At 37.7% G+C, this 12,667-nt stretch overlaps 1 protein-coding gene across 20 annotated transcripts in view; it reads right to left on the bottom strand.

Moving 5' to 3' along the window:
• Positions 1-12,667, bottom strand: part of LOC124605166 (longitudinals lacking protein) — a 547,673-nt gene that overhangs the window by 531,531 nt on the left and 3,475 nt on the right. The window contains exons 5-7 of one of the 20 annotated variants that reach the window (XR_006978612.1): positions 8,908-10,048; positions 8,444-8,540; positions 6,713-6,929 (exon numbers count right to left, since the gene is read on the bottom strand). The exons of the other annotated variants lie outside the window; for them this stretch is intronic. The gene's annotated coding sequence lies outside the window, so the exon portion shown is untranslated. Of the gene's footprint in view, positions 1-6,712; positions 6,930-8,443; positions 8,541-8,907; positions 10,049-12,667 lie in introns of those variants that run through there. 20 annotated transcript variants of the gene reach the window in all.

The raw sequence follows: 12,667 nt of genomic DNA, 5'->3' as shown, positions 1-12,667 counted from the left end.
CTATATTCATTGTGCACATTTTTGGATATGTGCCAGATTACTGAGAAGCTGGATTAATGAGAGTCTAGCGTAGTTGGAAGAAAGCACAGGTCACACGCATTTAACAAGACTAGTAGTACAAGTGATCCACAAAATAACCAGCCAATATTGTTGGCACTAAACTGTTGCAGAATCTCTGCTCATTTCAGGTCAACTCAAAAACATGTTCTATATATAACGGAATGACCTCCATGCCAGCACGAATTCTGTAAACATATGTTGTCGTCGTCTTCAGTCCAGAGACTGGTTTGATGCAGCTCTCCATGCTACTCTCCCGTGCAAGCCTCAATCTCCTTATAACTACTGCAACTTACATCCCTATAAAGCTGCTTAGAGTATTCATCTCTTTGTATGCCTCTACAATTTTTACCTCCACACTTCCCTCCAACACAAAATCGGTGATCCCTTGATACCTCAGAACACGACCTACCAACCGATCCCTTCTTCTAGCCTTTCAGAAAAAACTTCCTGCCTAGTCTATACACAAGATTAACAAAATAATTTCACTTCTTCAGAAACATTTTCCTTGCTGTAGCCAGTCTACTTTTATATCCTCCCTACTTCAACAATAATCAGTTTATTTTGCTTCCCAAGTAGCAAAACTACTCCACTACTTTGGGTGTCTTCATTTTCTAATCTAATTCCCTCAGTATCATCTGATTTAATTTAATTGGTCTAAATTAAATTATCAGTTTACTTTTGTTGATGATCATTTTATATCCTCCTTTCCAGACACTGTCCATTTCCTTCAGCTGCTGTCCCATGTCCTTTGCTGCCTGACCGAATTACAATGTCACTGGCAAACTTCAAAGTTTTTATTTCATCTCCATCGATTTTAATTCCTAGTCCAAATTTTTGTTTTGTTTCCTTTACTGCTTGCTCAATATAAACATTGAATAACAAGTGGGATAGGCTTGAAGCCTGTCTCACTCCCTTCCCAACCATTGCTTCCCTTTCAAGCCCATTGACCCCCAACTGCCATCTGGTTTCCGTACAAATTGTAAATAGCCTTTTGCTCCCTGTATTTTACCCCTACCACCTTCAGAATTTGAAATTATTCCAGTCAACATTGTCAAAAGCCTTCTCTCAAGTCTACAAATGCTAGAATCATAGGTTTGCCTTTCCTTAATTCATCTTCCAAGGAAAGTCGTAGGCACTGCTTCACATGTTCCAACATTTCAACGGAATCCAAACTGATCTTCCCCATCAGCTTCTACCAGTTTTACCATTCATCTGTAAACAATTCGTGCCAGTATCCATGACTAATTAAACTAATGATTTGGCAATTTTTCACACCTGTAAACAACTGCTTTCTTTGGTATTGGAATTACTATATACTTCTTTTAGTCTGAGGGTATTTTGTCTGACTCTTGTCATGCCTGTCTCTCCCAAGGCTATCAATAGTTCTAATGGAATGTTGTTACCCCCGGGGCCCATTTTCGACCTAGGTCTTTCAGTACTCTGTCAAATTCTTCAAGCAGTATTGTATCTCCCATTTCATCTATTCCTCTTCCATTTCCCTCAAGTACATCACCCTTGTATAGACCCTCTATATACTCCTACTTACAAATCACTTATTCTACCCCATTCTGCTCAAGTAGGTGGGACCCATACAAAATAGTAATTGACAGTGATACTGAAGAAACTTAATTGGCGGACTGAGTTGGATGTAAACTACCCCGAGAAAGCCAACTTACACAGCTTCAAGAACCACCACCTAATATCCACTAAGAAGACACTAAAAACCCCCCCTGTATTATTCACACGATGATTCTGAGTGTCACAATGATTCTGAGAGATTTATTACAGCACATAGTCAAGTATTCAATCATTCTTCCCAAACGGTGTACGTGAATGGAACACTAAGAAACCCTAATCCCAGCATCAATGGGATGTGCTGAACACACCACATTGGGCAGAGTATATGTGCCGATATCAGCATGGGCTGTTGATCTGAACAGCAATCACTATGAAAACAACCAAACCACCTTGCTCTTGAACCACTCAAGAATCAAATACACAACCTAAAACACTCAAAACTGCTTAATCAACAACAGTGACATAGTAATGTAGCTGCCGTCATGTAGTGTTTGTTCATTGCAAAGATGATCGCGTTCACTGGCTCAAATTCCGTATCTCCTCAATACTTGATAGGGATTCAAGTCAACACAATCAAATTGTCAAATACTTTCTTTTTATACTAAACGTATATGTCAATACACATGAACACACATTTTATTCTGAAAATAGCTAATTCAAATTTATGTAGTGTGCAATCATAGGTAATAAAGTTCAAGAATCTAGTAGAATGAACACCATTTCAATGACTCCAACAACTTTATAAATACTGTTTCTTCAGATGGTGTGCCAAATCAAATTCCAGTATGTCTTCTATATGAAGAAATGTTACATTCTTCACTGAAAATGCTTACTTACCTTCTACAAACACCACCAGCAAACCGTAACAGCCGCATACACTCAAAAGTTTTGTTTTTGCTGGACACACTAAGAAGTTTTGATAGGACAGTAAGAAAATGAATTTTTCCTTTTTCTGGAATCTGCTTCAAACTTGATGTAGCTCTTTATATCTCCTGACGTGACTTATAGTAGAAAGTTTAATGCAGTATTGTGCAATTCATTAATTTTTAGCCTACTCATTCATTGCAAGGGTAAGTACTTACATTTCATATTTCACCACTTTAATAGTTTAAAAATACAGGAACTCAGTGCCGAACATATTTACATGCACAAAATTATTCAGTGCAACTGTTCTGCCTCTCCACTGCTATGCTATCACTTCAAAAAGGAAACTTACTCGAATGAGTGCATGTGCACTGAAATATTTCCTTAGGAAGGTAGTGATAAAATGTTTGTAACCTTACATCTGGAGGAAACAGCAGATATCTGCAATTAACCACACAAAAACCACGAAATACATCCGTGAAACTAAGATTGTAAAAATTTTTCATATGTTCTTAAATCATTTTTTATGGAATTAATTGGATCAATTGTAACAAGTACCTCGTGCCACAAGCTTCAACAGTGTTAACATAAAAAAAAATGTATATCCCAATGTCTACCTCTGCATATTTCCAATAGAGTCCTGGAAGTAATACTTCCATGTACATTTTAAAACAGCTTGGTACTCAAGAATTAAAGTAAGTTTACAGAGGTGACAAGTTGGTTGGTTGGGTGTGTGTCTGTGTGTGTGTGTGGAAAATCTTTAAAGCAATATGCAACAAAATGACAAGTTCCATTGCCATGAACTTTATTAAAAATACCATTTTCAGTATTATCAGTTAACACTGTACGATTGCAGTAACAGTATGAATTACCAACAGTGTGTCCACTAATACTTTTCTGCTATTAACAAAATGTGGAAATCTGTGTTCCATTGAGTGTGTGGAGATATGAGAGCAAATGAAGTACAGCCTTCCCTTTTAAGATGTAACACCCAATCTAAATGATCCCTTTAAATTGATAAACCTCTACCTCATAAAGTTTTGAACATTGCTCACCTGTGTGGGAATAACTCACCTTAACAGATGATGCATATTCCACAACGGAAAGGTGGTTGTTTGACTGCTTACCTCAGTGTGCATCAATAAGGGACAGTCAAATGGAAATGAGAGATCAAAAAAGAAAGTAAATGGTTTATTACCTCAAAAGTAATTGCCGTAATTCAAAAAATTTGTCCCAGAGAGACAAAACGGTCAATGCCTTCACGAAAAAACCTTTGTAGCTGCCCACAAAGCCACGATTATACTCGGGCATGCACCTCTTGATCCAAAGTTGACAGTCACAAATTGTCTTTCTTCAAGGCCCCAAGGGAAATGCATGAGGAAAACCATCTTGGCAAAATGTGGGCAAGGCATTATCCCACAACAGAAATGACTGTCTGGTCACTTTGATTGCAGGCTACTTTTAGTGAAGTGTCCACATAGACATTTAGGCAACCACAAAAAATTTCCCCCAAAGGCTATGGCAGTGTTGTCTCTCAGTGCAATATAAATAAAGCTAATAGTTCTGGAGATTATTTGTGAAATAATAAACAAGTTTGCTTTTTCTCATCTGTCTCATTTACATTAGACTGACCCAAATAAATTTGCTGCAGCTTCATTGTACCACATTAGTTACTTCCTGGACAAACGAAAGTTCACTAACATTCCTAAAAATCATGTATGCTCTTCTGACCAACTTAATCTCGCCTTGGTGCAACCAAGACATTCTGGTAACCTTCACAGAAAGAAACCACAAACACCAGTTCTAATTGGTTACTTCCTTTACACATGCTTTAACTTGTACTAATGTTTAGCTTGTGCCACCTTGTCAAAGAGTCTATTGAAAATACTGCAATCAAGAAAAATTACCAAAGAATCCAATGCAGTGTAAATCGTCAGCAGCGCTTCCTTCAATCACACACACACACACACACACACACACACACACACACACACACACACACACAAAAAAAACCCTGTCCCTTCAGAAAAACTATGTACCACCCCAAGTTACTGAACTGTCAGAAATGTTTGAGGAACACTGTGCACTGACATGCAGGTGCCAGTCTGGCCATACAGGCAACTAGTCGCAAGTCATGCTGAGCACATAGTGAAATAAGATGATCTCATTTTACATCAATCTCAGAGTGGACAATGACAGTAGTTATGGATTGCAATGCTATAAGGAAGGGCCTAAGCAACAACCTTTCACTAGTACAATCAACAAGATGCGATACATGCAATTCAATTTCTGACAATACTGTTAATAGCTTGTACTTCACTTCTCTCTTCTGAGCACTTTTTACCACCAACCATCAATATTCAATAAGTATTTACAATCACGAGGCACAACCTCAGTCCAGAAAATTCTCTAATATCACACTGCTAACAGACAGTTCTTGAGTAGCAATAATGTGTGTGTGTGTGTGTGTGTGTGTGTGTGTGTGTGTGTGTGTGTGTGGTATTTCAACTGCACATTGAGTGAAGGTGTAGTGCACATGATCTAGACCACAAAATGGATCAGTGAACATGTATGCTGCTCTGTTTCGAACTTCAACTGTAACTGCATGCACCCTGGACGGCATACAGGAAGTGAAGAAACTGTCAAAGAATCATGTGACAGTGCAAATGATAAGAGGAATTGACTGAGATGACCCACTTCATAGTTATCCACATACGTGCAAATGGAAGCTTTACCCAATTTGTTCCCCACACTCATCCTAGAACAAATGCAAGTTCAAATTGACACCTGTGGAGACCTCTTTTGCATGGAAGATTAATCATGGCCCTATCAACAATTCCTCCACAAGGGCACCACAGTAAATGCCGCAAAAGATTACGCACGTACACCTCCAGTACACCACATAAGGTGACTTCAACTCTGCTCCACAACAATGCTTGACAACGCACTGCCTTTCCAGAGCACAATTCCTGGCCAACAGATGAGTTGTGTCAGTCAATCAACCTACTTTCAAGCCTTATAGTTGTTCCTCAAATTAAAATCAGGTCTCTCATAGCTGTTCCCAGAAGTGCATCACCAACAATGGGTATTACTTTAAACTGTTGCTCCAGCAAGTCAACAATTCAGTCATAATACAGACACATTCAACAAGCTTTCAAGACAAGTTATATCCACTTCAACCCATTAACAAACTTTTTACTTTTACATGTTACCATCTATTATTGTGGAGCTTTGATAGTTGTAAAATTAACTAATCCTTTATCAATGTTACCAGCAACATTTTGTACACAGAACCACATATACTAACAATCAATAACTGCCTGCCATGTGATGGAAGTAACTGGCAACTTTCTGATAAATGAAGTAGCTGAACAGCAGCATTCGAAGTGCAGTTTTGCAAATTATGGGATTTACATCATTCTGCTATAAAACACATGCTATGCAAGTAAATAAGGAAAGAACAGAAGCCACAAGGTACTGTGTACACCACTAAGATGTGTTAAATTACATATATGCTCATGGTGAAATACAAAGAACATGCCCCATTCTTTGTCTGGCAGCACTGCAGCAACAACACATATCTGAACATTTCTAATACCTCCTCTTTGATTAAGAGCCAAAGATGTGCCAAGACATTTAGTTTTATTATCAAAAGCAACCACTGCCAATGACAAGAATAAATGCAATAAATCTATTTTCCCAGTTACCCCTAAAAACTGCCTGCAGTCTTAGAACTTGCAGTAAGCATTATATAAACGAAAAAATGTATTTACACAATTTATTAAGAAAAATAGCTAATACCATTCTTTCCAATTTGGTTGCAAGAAAAACATTTCCAAAATAAATTTTCTCCTTCTTCCAAGAAACTACAATATAACCTATGGAAATAATTGTTTTGAACACTCCTTGAAAAGTTTTGGTATCTGCCCATTAGTAGTGTCACATGTCATACGAAAGTTTACACTGCCAGCTAGCTATGAGATGACCTTTCACATTGTTAGTGTGACTATATTTTTTGTGTGAGCTGTCATATAGCATGTGTGTAAATCCCAATACAGGTAAGGATAGGTATGATGAATCATTGATCTTGGATGATTAAGTTGCATCGTTAACCTTTGATGGAGAACATGAGTTAATGATCACAGGAACAACTATGGAACCTTTATTCGATGCTGCCTTGTACAAATATAGCAACAAAGAACAAACAATGTAATAGAAAAATAAGATATTATTTCTCTCTCAGTAAAGTACAAAGTTTCCATTTATTTCAATGTTAAAGATATCTTCATTCACAGATGGCACTAAGTCACAGAAGTGTTCACAGTTTCAAGTCCTTCGCAACACACACTACCTACACCACCCTATGTGTACATCCTCTACGAAATGCAGCGAACAAACTTCTCTACATGCTGACATGAGCTGGAAATCTGAAAAGAAGACATGAACCAAATTAAAGAGAAATCTGATGCAAAATCAATATTTATAACCACACCTGTAATGGAATGGCACCTTATTAAATTCATGAGAATTATTTTGGTGTATCTAATGTGTTGCCAAGTGCCTCAAATGGATCAGTGACCCACAAAAATCGAAGTTTTCATAACTATAACTCCCAACAGAAAACAAACTGTTAATCTATATTTACAAGACAAACTTTAGCAAAGAGGTGGCAGTAAGACCAGAATACAGACCCTCTAAAATTTACAACAACAAGTGTACAAAGTTGCAGTATGGGAAGTATACTTTACAATAGCAGGCATATTTATTACTTTAGAATCAGGGTTGGGGGAGAAAAAAAGACCCCATTAATAAACCAGAATACACTGTAAAAACAGAAATGATCTGCAACTGGAGAACAAACACCAGTATGAATCTCTTTTGTAAGTATAATTTGAATTAAAGATCGGAAGAGGATATCTCAAGTTCTGAACGACTATTTTCCAGTACATTACCATGCATTTATACCACACCAATGCACAGTGTGCACATATTTCCTGTAACATTCACTTGGCAGGTGAGTTAAATCAATTATCTTTGTGCTGTTGCTGCAGTTCTGACAACAGAAGAAATATGAGCTGTGCTTTGGTGTTTTGCACTGAGCAAATCCACAGTGATATTTTAAAACCACCTTCCCCGAGATGGAAACAATACAGTAACACAAAAAAACTTAAGTTTACGGACTTGAGTAAGTGTAGAGCCATGTTTCAGTTGCAGCATGTAACACCGATTTTAGTCTACATCATACCAAGAAAAAGAACTAAAATTCGAAACTGTCACTTTAACAAACATGTAAAGAATAAAAAATCACAACATTACTATATGTGTAAGTGTTTCTGTGGGTGGTAATAGTACACTGCAAAAGAAGATAACACTTCTTTTGCCACAAATATCATGTACAAAATTAACAACAAATCTTAATTACTTCGACTCGCATTTCATCAGTAAATGGCAATACAGTATGAAAGGAACTGGTATAAATATGAAGTAGCTCTTATCAGAGATGAGAGCATACTATGAAATGGGACAGCAAAGTTCGATTACACCTGTCAATGAATAGCTGAAACGAGACTACCCTCTATTCAGCAAATATGTGCAAGTTTAGGACTCCACATGATGTTATGCTTTGATAACTATCTTAACCAGGATAATTAGCTACACAATAAGAGTATTTACAGTGAAAGTCACGGCAGTTTAAGTTAAAAAGGGAACAGCGAACAACATTTTACTCAAGTCGCCCTTTCATACAGTACAGGGATTTGAAAATTTCACTCTCAAATTTCATAGCATACACTATCCCTCAATTCAGCAACTGGTTTACTCGGGGGCTCATAATTTGTTAATATTTAGTCATTACATCAAACTGAGGCATTTGTAATAACTCCCATTTAAGGAATTTGTTTGAAAAGGTTAACATCGAAAAATCATTAGCTGTACTACATACCTCTAGTCCACATAGAATAGGCTGTCTGCTTAGGAAATACGCTCTCCAACTTGAAGGCACACGTTGAAAAGACACAATGGAACACCAAATGCCGCACCTACAAAATTGTTATCGGAAAAAAGAAATACATTAGTATCATTTAAATTCCAGCAACACATTTCAGAGGAACCAAGGCTGTAGGGTGGGAAGACTAGATAGATACAGAGAGAGAGAGAGAGAGAGAGAGAGAGAGAGAGAGAGAGAGAGAGAGAGAAATTCAGGGAGGGACTAGATAGATACAGAGAGAGAGAGAGAGAGAGAGAGAGAGAGAGAGAGAGAGAGAGAGAGAGAGAGAAATTCGGGGAGGGGGGCACATGACTAAGTGCCAATTCTTATTTTTGTTCCTCTGAACTGCATTGCAAATAAAATTATTTCAAAATTCAAACAGTATTTATTAATTAAGCAACTAGATTGTATTTACTTACTTTCAATAGCTGAAGTGAAGTTTGGTGTGGCAATGGCAGCAGTTCAGTTCACACCCAATCACCAACTGGCTCTCCATGAATGCAGCAGATTAGTGCAGAGCGATTTCTCAAAATATACCTGTGCACACCGCTTCAAATCTCCCCAGTTGTTCCAATGTAATACATGACAAGATATCAGTATGTGACTTTTCTGTCACATTTTAGGCATTCAACTTGCCCTTTAAGAACCTAGATTTATGAAGGATATGCCTATAATGTGATGATGCTATCTGTAAAGCAAGCACAACACACACACACACATTTCGTGTACTTCCTCCACAACATACTTATGCCTGTAAACAATGTGTGAAATTCATTGGTAAGTCATCAAAACACTTAGGCATCCAGGTATGGCTTAATCACATCCAGTTGGTGTTTGATGTAATTTCCTTGATATGAAATGACAATGTTTCACCTGTGAATTTGAAAATTTTGAATTTCAGGATGTGTTATGAAGTTAATGTGAGGCACAGAGTTAGACTAATGTTCATCTTCACTGGCACCTGTAGCACCAGCTGCACAATAGGTAGGCCTCCACCTCTATAATGGATCAGAGTACATGGTACAAGCATCATTTGTGTAGGACCCCTGGAATACTTCCAACCAGAATTCCAACTTACATACAGATCAGTTTAAATGAATCTTCAACAACTGTAAAATATTTTCTTACCAATGAAAGCTTAGAAAGTTTACTGCACCATAAAACTTAAGTAAATTAGTGGTTATGTGACAGGATAATGCAGACCTTCAAAATTCATGTTACCATTTGCTGCAATCATTCGTATGTGAAGTGTCATTAAAAATCACTTGCGATTGTAAGCTAATAGAGAGCCCATCCAGCCAGCTTCAACTGGTAAGTGACCTGCTTTACGTTGGTGTGCACGAAGAACATCACTCCGACTAAATCGTTTCATACAAACTGCACAACAAAATTGCTTCTCCACTCCACACTCATACCGCATGTGTCGATCAAGTGTGTAGGTGACCGAGTACTTTCGGTCGCAACGCGGACAACTCAACATGCTAGAACAACCTATGTCTGAGGATAGTGTAGTCAACCGGCTGGAGAAGGTGGCCAGTCTGCGATACAGTGGCCAGACCTCTGGAACAACAATAAACATCCCTATGTCACTACCTGCTATCCAAACTAAATATAGGCATATGGGGAAAATCTTCCATACAACTTAAGCCCAATACCACAAGTACCAGTAAGAACAGAAACTATAACTATCAAATCATGTACATCAGAATTCATTCAGCTAGTAATTTGGTACACATTTCAAGCACACATTTTCCTGTATTACCATGAAACATAGTGATTCGCCATTAACTATAAATATATGCCATATTCTAAAGTTCCATTAAACTAAATTTTCTTCACTCTACATGCTCTTACATATGATACTTACATCTGTCCCATCAAAAGTTTTTACGCATAAAATAAAACTGTTTATTAAGATATACTGAACCAGTCACACGTCTTAGGCAAAATTAACTTGGGGAAACCAACCACAAAGCAATTATAATCAACCACATTATAATAGTCATTTCAGGTGCTAGTTCCTTATTAGCAATAATTTTGAGTGTGTGGGTGTGTGTGTGCGCGCGCACAGTGTGTGTGTGTGTGTGTGTGTGTGTGTGAGCAGGAAATCTTAAAGCTATGATACCAATTTAAAAAGAAGTTAAACTACAAACATCTCAAAGTCACATTTTAACAGTGAAAATACCTGAAAACACAGCAGCAACAGTAGTACATTACCTGTGAAGTATTCCCATGTCAACATTTCAGATGGCCACAATGATAATACGTCAAAAAAACTTCCACCAGCACTGTGCCCACACACAGCACCTCAACACCATAAATGCACCTCGACAGCAACATATTTCCAACATCTGTAATTACTTGATCTCCAACAGTAGTTGATAATTTGAACAGTCAGACTTGGGTGACAAACCTCTGGAGTGCATTGTTCCTGGTGCCATTATAATTGCCTCCTCAAGCAGTGGGGAGAAAGTAAACTAAACACAATTTCAACCATTCCTGAACACATCAAACCCAATACTTACGAAAGGCCCTGTAATAAACACTACACTAGGTATATGTTAAGAAATTTGCTGAAGATGGGAAGAAACAGGCAAATATTTGTGTCAGGTATTTAAATTCATAAAATAATTATTTCTTACCACTCCGTTCTGCTTTAAACCTAAATTCATTCAAATATAACTGGGCACATTTATAGTATTAAACTAGACACATATGCCCAAAATACACTCACAGGTCACATCAACCTCCGGGAGAGGCACAACCACATCCAATACATGTTAATCGAACTCAAATTAAACCAACAGAATTTTTTATGGCCTGTCATTAGATGCTTCCATCAACTTACCATGGACTTACCATGTCTAGTCTTGCCCCCTCTCTCAAAATCAACATGAGTTTCAGTACCAACAATGTGGCACACTCGTACAATCCAAATTGCAACATCAACTGCTCAGGGAACATTATAGAACCACAAACAAGCTCAGCTTTGCATTCTGAAAGCTGTATTATCATCACAACTGATAAAGGTTTGTCTGCCACCGACATTTTCAGCTACTACGCAAGGAAAGAAGAGACATGTCATCTAATCACTATTAAAATTTCTAAAAGTGCCATATAAAAATGATACTGACCATCATAAGCTATGCATCCATCTTCATAAATGATGTCAGTAGCATGGAATTGGACTGCAATTTGGTCAACCATAGCCTGAATGCACTCTGTTGGACCATCCACCATCAGCTGCTTCATCATGTTCACTGCTTCAGTACAGCAACGGGTAATCTTCTTAAGCAGAGTTGGAAAGTTGTCTTCTTGCCAAATTCTTGTGAAGATGATGATGATGAGAGAGCTTCATAATATATCGCAACTGCTAGTATTAAAATAACCAGCAACCGATGCTAAGTTCTCTTCAGAAATTTGCGCACGCGAAACTTTATCGTTTGACGCTCAGGCTGGGTGAAACCACCCTCCGCGGTGTTCAGTAAGATCGCATTCCATTCATTACGGAAAAAATAAATTAAATAAAATTGATATTTATTCTGCACAGCAGCAAAAACAAGCAGTATCCACTTAGTCGCAGGTACCACAAATACCACTCACCTGTGTGCTGAAATCCAATTTCATGTTAAGGTAATAATGTACAAAGGCTTCTGCTGCACTTTCCTGAAAACATTCAGCACTCACCTAATTCCTCAAAGGCACGTTGGTAATTCTAGGGATGTCATCAGTGTTGAAAATTTGTAATGATGCTGTCCTAAAGGTGAGAATACATTTTCAAACAACGCACCATAACAAGTACGGAAGGCTTTCTTTCAAAACTGTGAAATAAGTTTCAGAGCTGCTTCAGGCAAAATACACTGTGTGTAGCTGTGTTAATCCAGTGTTTTCTTATCCGCAAATGGTGGAAATTTTTTACCAACAACCTTATAAGCTTCCAACAAAAGTCTTGCCTGCAAATCTTATATTCATACAACTAAAGAATACTAGTAACATGTATTTCAGATCAGCACCCTCAGAACAATCCTATCAAACTTTTCCATGTAAGACAGCAACTTTAGATGAATATGCGACTAACAGTAATTTAAGAAAAATTAAAATTTACTTACTCTCTGAAACTTTGTTCTGCAATCAAGGCCTCCTATCAGGATTTGTGGTCATCTTCACTTCATGGGATGT

This window comes from Schistocerca americana, chromosome 3 (genome assembly GCF_021461395.2).
Source record: "Schistocerca americana isolate TAMUIC-IGC-003095 chromosome 3, iqSchAmer2.1, whole genome shotgun sequence".
Lineage (NCBI taxonomy): Eukaryota > Metazoa > Arthropoda > Insecta > Orthoptera > Acrididae > Schistocerca > Schistocerca americana.
This window is presented reverse-complemented; position numbering and strand designations above follow the sequence as displayed.